Genomic DNA, 6,377 nt, shown 5'->3' on the forward strand with positions numbered 1-6,377 from the left:
AAGAGCGGAAACCGGATTGGAGAGGGTCGAGAAGAGAGTTATCAGAGAGATAGCGGATCAGACAGGAGTGGACCAGGCGTTCCAGGAGTTTATAGATGAAGGGAAGATTAGAGACAGGTCTATAGTTAGCGGCACAGTTTTGGTCGAGGGATGGTTTTTTAAGTAGTGGATGTATGATGGCATGCTTAAATGAGGAGGGAAAGATACCAGAAGAGAGAGAGGTTAAATATTTTAGTTAGGTTTGGGGTGACAGCAGGGGAAAGGGACTGGAGGAGATGTGACGGAAATGGGTCACTGGTGCAAGTGGTTGGGCGAGAAGATGCAAGGAGCCTGCTTACTTCTTCTGTGACTGGTTCAAAATCAGAGAGTGAGTTAGATGCAGTGGGGGAGGGAGGACAGTGCATGGTATGAGGGGATTGGGAGATAATTTCCTGTAGAATCTGGTCAATTTTTTCTTTGAAGTAATTGGCCAGATCGTCAGCTCGGAGCTCCGTGGTTGGGGCCTGTACTCTTGGATTGAGTAGAGAATGAAAAGTGTCAAAGAGACGTTTCGGGTTATTGGACAGTGAGGTGATGAGGGTGGTGAAATAGGTTTGTTTGGAGAGGTGAAGGGCAGTGTTGTATGTTCTGAGCATAAACTTATAATGGATGAAATCTTCGGGTAGGTTGGATTTTCTCCACAGACGTTCGGCGCACCTGGAGCACCGCTGCAGGAAACGTGTTTGCACCGTGTGCCAGGGTTGTCGCCGTCTGCGTTGTGGTGTTCTATGTATAGGAGGAGCAAATTCATCCAGGGCACTTTGAAGTGTTTCATTGTAATGCTTCAGTGCAGAATCAGGACAGGAGAGGGAGGAGATAGGGGCCAATGAAGACTGCAAGTTCTTCATAAGTTTCTGGGTGTTAATGGCCTGTATGCTTCTATAAGTCCGGACACTGGGGGTGACCTGAGCAGCCTGGCAGTTCTTGATAGAGAATGAAAGAAGGTTGTGATCAGAGAGCGGGAGAGGGGAGTTTGTGAAATCATCCACTGCACAAAGCCGAGATAAGACCAAGTCGAGGGAGTTCCCGTCTTCATGCGTTGGAGAATTAGTAAGCTGCAAAAGGCCAAATGAGGAGGTTAGAGATAAAAGGTGAGTAGCAGATGGTGAGAGGGGAAGAGCAATGGGGATGTTGAAATCTCCCATGATGAGGGTAGGGATGTCACAGGAGAAAATGTGGAAGCCAAGTGGCAAAATGATCCAGGAACTGATGGGAGGGGCCGGGAGGACGATACACCACCGCCACTTGCATGGAGAAGGGGGTGTAGAGTCTGACGGCATGGACCTCAAAAGAAGGGAAGACTAGTGAGGGTAGTTGAGGGATAACCTGAAAGGTACATTTTGATGATAGGAGCAGACCAACGCCTCCACCAGCTCTATTGTCTGATCTTGGGGTATGAGAGAAGTGTAGCCCCCCGTATGAAAGAGCAGCAGCAGCAGTAGTGTCTGACTGCTGGATCCAGGTTTCAGTAAGAGCCAAGAGGTTAAGAGAGTTAGGAAGAAGTCATGGATGAAGGAGAGTTTGTTACACACTGAGCGAGAATTCCAAAGGGCACAATTAAGAGAGACAGATGGCATGCAGGGAATATTAATAAGATTAGAGGGGTTTCTGAGTGTAGCAGTTGGGGGGTTTGACTTTCTATAACATGGGGGACCAGGGTTGGGAGCAAATGTCTCCTGCCACTGATAAAACTGGCACAAAAAGGGGCATCAAAGTGGGCAAACAGCCAAAAACACCAATTACCCAATCAGAATGGGAGATTTGGCCACTTTCATGCCCAGAACCTCCAGTGACTGGATGTGAGCGGCCTCACTGTGTGCGGTGACATCAGCGGCCTCACTGTGCGCGGTGACATCAGCGGCCTCACTGTGCGCGGTGACATCAGCGGCCTCACTGTGCGCGGTGATATCAGCGGCCTCACTGTGCGCAGTGACATCAACGGCCTCACTGTGCGCAGTGACATCAGCGGCCTCACTGTGCGCGGTGACATCAGCGGCCTCACTGTGCGTGGTGACATCAGCGGCCTCACTGTGCGCGGTGACATCAGCGGCCTCACTGTGCGCTGTGACATCAGCGGCCTCCCTATGTATGGTGACATCAGCGGCCTCACTGTGCGCTGTGACATCAGCGGCCTCCCTATGTATGGTGACATCAGCGGCCTCACTGTGCGCTGTGACATCAGTGGCCTCCCTATGTATGGTGACATCAGCGGCCTCACTGTGCGCGGTGACATCAGCGGCCTCACTGTGCACGGTGACATCAGCGGCCTCACTGTGCACGGTGACATCGGCGGCCTCACTGTGCATGGTGACATCGGCGGCCTCACTATGGACGGTAACATCGGCGGCCTCACTATGTACGGTGACATCAGCAGCCTCACTGTGCGCGGTGACATCAGCGGCCTCACTGTGCATGGTGACATCAGCGGCCTCACTGTGCACGGTGACATCAGCGGCCTCACTATGTATGGTGACATCAGCGGCCTCACTGTGCGCTGTGACATCAGCGGCCTCCCTATGTATGGTGACATCAGCGGCCTCACTGTGCGCTGTGACATCAGCGGCCTCCCTATGTGCTGCACCACCCTACATCTCCTCCTCATCTCTGTCTACCACCTACCCGTCCTCTCCACAGTGCTGCACCGCCCTACATCTCCTCATCTCTGTCTACCACCTACCCGTCCTCCCCACAGTGCTGCACCGCCCTACATCTCCTCCTCATCTCTGTCTACCACCTACCCGTCCTCTCCACAGTGCTGCACCGCCCTACATCTCCTCATCTCTATCTACCACCTACCCGTCCTCTCCACAGTGCTGCACCGCCCTACATCTCCTCCTCATCTCTGTCTACCACCTACCCATCCTCTCCACAGTGCTGCACCACCCTACATCTCCTCCTCATCTCTATCTACCACCTACCCGTCCTCTCCACAGTGCTGCACTGCCTTACATCTCCTCATCTCTGTCTACCCCCTACCCATCCTCTCCACAGTGCTGCACCACCCTACATCTCCTCCTCATCTCTGTCTACCACCTACCCATCCTCTCCACAGTGCTACACCACCCTACATCTCCTCCTCATCTCTGTCTACCACCTACCCGTCCTCTCCACAGTGATGCACCGCCCGGCACCCTACATCTTCTATCACCTTACATATGGTCTTGGTTCTGCTAGTAATGTAAGACTTGCATCTTCCTCTCTTGTTTCCAGGACATTTCTGTGTCGTCTCATGCATTTCTACTACCCCTGACAACCAGTTGATTTCTTGTGTCTGTAGATTGAGATGTTACTCTTTAATGTCTGAGTGTTCTTGTTTTTCCTGAATTGTGCAGTGCTGGAGAATGTGCTGATTATATACAGAGATTATAATTATTATAGGGGATGCTGTTGTCTCGCAGGTGTCACTTTTTTGTTCAGTGTAATATTATTTCTCATCACTAGATGTCAGCATTGTGACTAGTTCATTACAGTGACCCTTCTGTGCGCTGGTTTTTATCTGCCCTGGATCCAAGGGTTAATTATCCCAGTGTCACTATGTGCCAGAGTATATTACTAGGATGTGTGCACTGTATATAATAGCACTATTACATGCCAGCTCCTACTGAACCCATGCTCCAGCGCAAACATTTGTGCACACTATGGCAGTACTATGTGAGTACCGCATGGCACTATTCATGTATGCTCACAATCAGGTGGAATAATGTAGGCACACTCAGGGGATATAATATTGCCACCGGACAGCGATATTCTGTAGACATTACATGTTGGTACGGTGTGGACACTATTTGGCGGTAATATGTGGACACTATATGCTGTGCTTGTGTAGGCATTAGGCAGTGTTCACACAGGCAATGCGGTTTGGTCCAAGCAGGTGCAGTTTCATTGCTTTCATAAACCTCAGATGGATTCAAAACCCAAAACAGCCTCTTCTGGGCACAAAGGTATCGCGGCTAATCTTCAGCTCATTCAGCAGCGCATATGTCAGTGCGGCTCCCCCCAAAGCAAACTTCACAGAAGAGGCCGATTCCCCGACCACCACCACCAGTCTCGGTGTCACCTTCAGCTCCAGCAGCTTTCAGCGCCAAACAGAAGTGTTCATCTCCAGGCACAGTTCACACTGAACAAGGCTGCAGCTTCCACTCATCACTCTGCAGCTCCAGCACACAGACTGCTCAGCTTTCCTAGCTGCCCCGTGCAGTCTCCATTCATAGAGACCCCGGCACGTCTCTCTCCATCTACAGCTCACATATTGGCTGGTCACTCGCCAGCAGCACACTCCACTCTGCTCCATCCAGCAGACTGACCTCTAGTGACCACAGACCCTGGTGATAGTAAAAAGCTCATCAGGTGCATCTAATCAGGACCTGCAGAGCTAGTACTTAACCCTGTCCTACCTGGCTTTGCTATAGATGGTATTATGTTGATTCTATGTGGCTGTATTATGTGGACACTATTTGGCGGTATTAGGTGAATACTGTATGGCGGTATTAGGTGAATACTGTATGGTGGTATTAGGTGAATACTGTATAGCGGTATTAGGTGAATACTATATGGCGGTATTAGGTGGATGCTATATGGCGGTATTAGGTGGATGCTATATGGCGGTATTAGGTGGATGCTATATGGCGGTATTAGGTGGATGCTATATGGCGGTATTAGGTGGATGCTATATGGCGCTATTATGTGGACACTATTTAGCGGTATTAGGTGAATACTGTATAGCGGTATTAGGTGGATGCTATATGGCGGTATTAGGTGGATGCTATATGGCGATATCCCCACGGTTTGGTACCTTGTCACCACTGAGTGTGCTCTGATCTGCAGGCACTAGCACAATGGCTACCAGCCATATTGCCCGGGAGTGTGGCTGCCAGTGGTGGCGGATGACAGCAGCTCCGGCATTGTCAGATGTTGGGGGATGATAGGTCTCTGGTCACACTGGTGTCATGGCGTCCGTGCTGCTTCTTGTTCTCTGGAAGGATTTTTTTCGCCATATTAGGTAGCGGCAGCTTGGATGGTGAAGTCACATCCTGCAGGTTTGGTTCTTTTATGTTCCGCAGTTGCAGTTAACCCTTTGTGTCGGCGGCAGCCGTGAAATCTCCATAAAAGGGAATAAGAAGTTCCATGATTCAGCGTCTTCCGTGTCCCCAGGAAACATGTGAGCTACAGTTACGACACGGGGTACGGCCGCAGCGCCGAGCACACCGGGGGCAGGGGGTATGAGGCTACCGAGCAACCGGGGGCAGGGGGTATGAGGCTACCACAGCACCGGGCACACCGGGGGCAGGGGGTATGAGGCTACCGAGCACACCGGGGGCAGGGGGTATGAGGCTACCACAGCACCGGGCACACCGGGGGCAGGGGGTATGAGGCTACCGAGCACACCGGGGGCAGGGGGTATGAGGCTACCACAGCACCGGGCACACCGGGGGCAGGGGGTATGAGGCTACCACAGCACCGGGCACACCGGGGGCAGGGGGTATGAGGCTACCGAGCAACCGGGGGCAGGGGGTATGAGGCTACCACAGCACCGAGCAACCGGGGGCAGGGGGTATGAGGCTACCACAGCACCGAGCAACCGGGGGCAGGGGGTATGAGGCTACCACAGCACCGAGCAACCGGGGGCAGGGGGTATGAGGCTACCACAGCACCGGGCACACCGGGGGCAGGGGGTATGAGGCTACCACAGCACCGGGCACACCGGGGGCAGGGGGTATGAGGCTACCGAGCAACCGGGGGCAGGGGGTATGAGGCTGCCGCAGCACCGGGCACACCGGGGGCAGGGGGTATGAGGCTACCGAGCAACCGGGGGCAGGGGGTATGAGGCAACCGGGGGCAGGGGGTATGAGGCTACCACAGCACCGAGCAACCGGGGGCAGGGGGTATGAGGCTACCACAGCACCGAGCAACCGGGGGCAGGGGGTATGAGGCTACCACAGCACCGGGCACACCGGGGGCAGGGGGTATGAGGCTACCACAGCACCGGGCACACCGGGGGCAGGGGGTATGAGGCTACCGAGCAACCGGGGGCAGGGGGTATGAGGCTACCACAGCACCGGGCACACCGGGGGCAGGGGGTATGAGGCTACCGAGCAACCGGGGGCAGGGGGTATGAGGCTGCCGCAGCACCGGGCACACCGGGGGCAGGGGGTATGAGGCTACCGAGCAACCGGGGGCAGGGGGTATGAGGCAACCGGGGGCAGGGGGTATGAGGCTACCACAGCACCGAGCAACCGGGGGCAGGGGGTATGAGGCTACCACAGCACCGAGCAACCGGGGGCAGGGGGTATGAGGCTACCACAGCACCGGGCACACCGGGGGCAGGGGGTATGAGGCTA

The sequence above is a fragment of the Dendrobates tinctorius genome, unplaced genomic scaffold (assembly GCF_039654945.1).
Source record: "Dendrobates tinctorius isolate UK_male_01 unplaced genomic scaffold, ASM3965494v1 ptg000651l, whole genome shotgun sequence".
Lineage (NCBI taxonomy): Eukaryota > Metazoa > Chordata > Amphibia > Anura > Dendrobatidae > Dendrobates > Dendrobates tinctorius.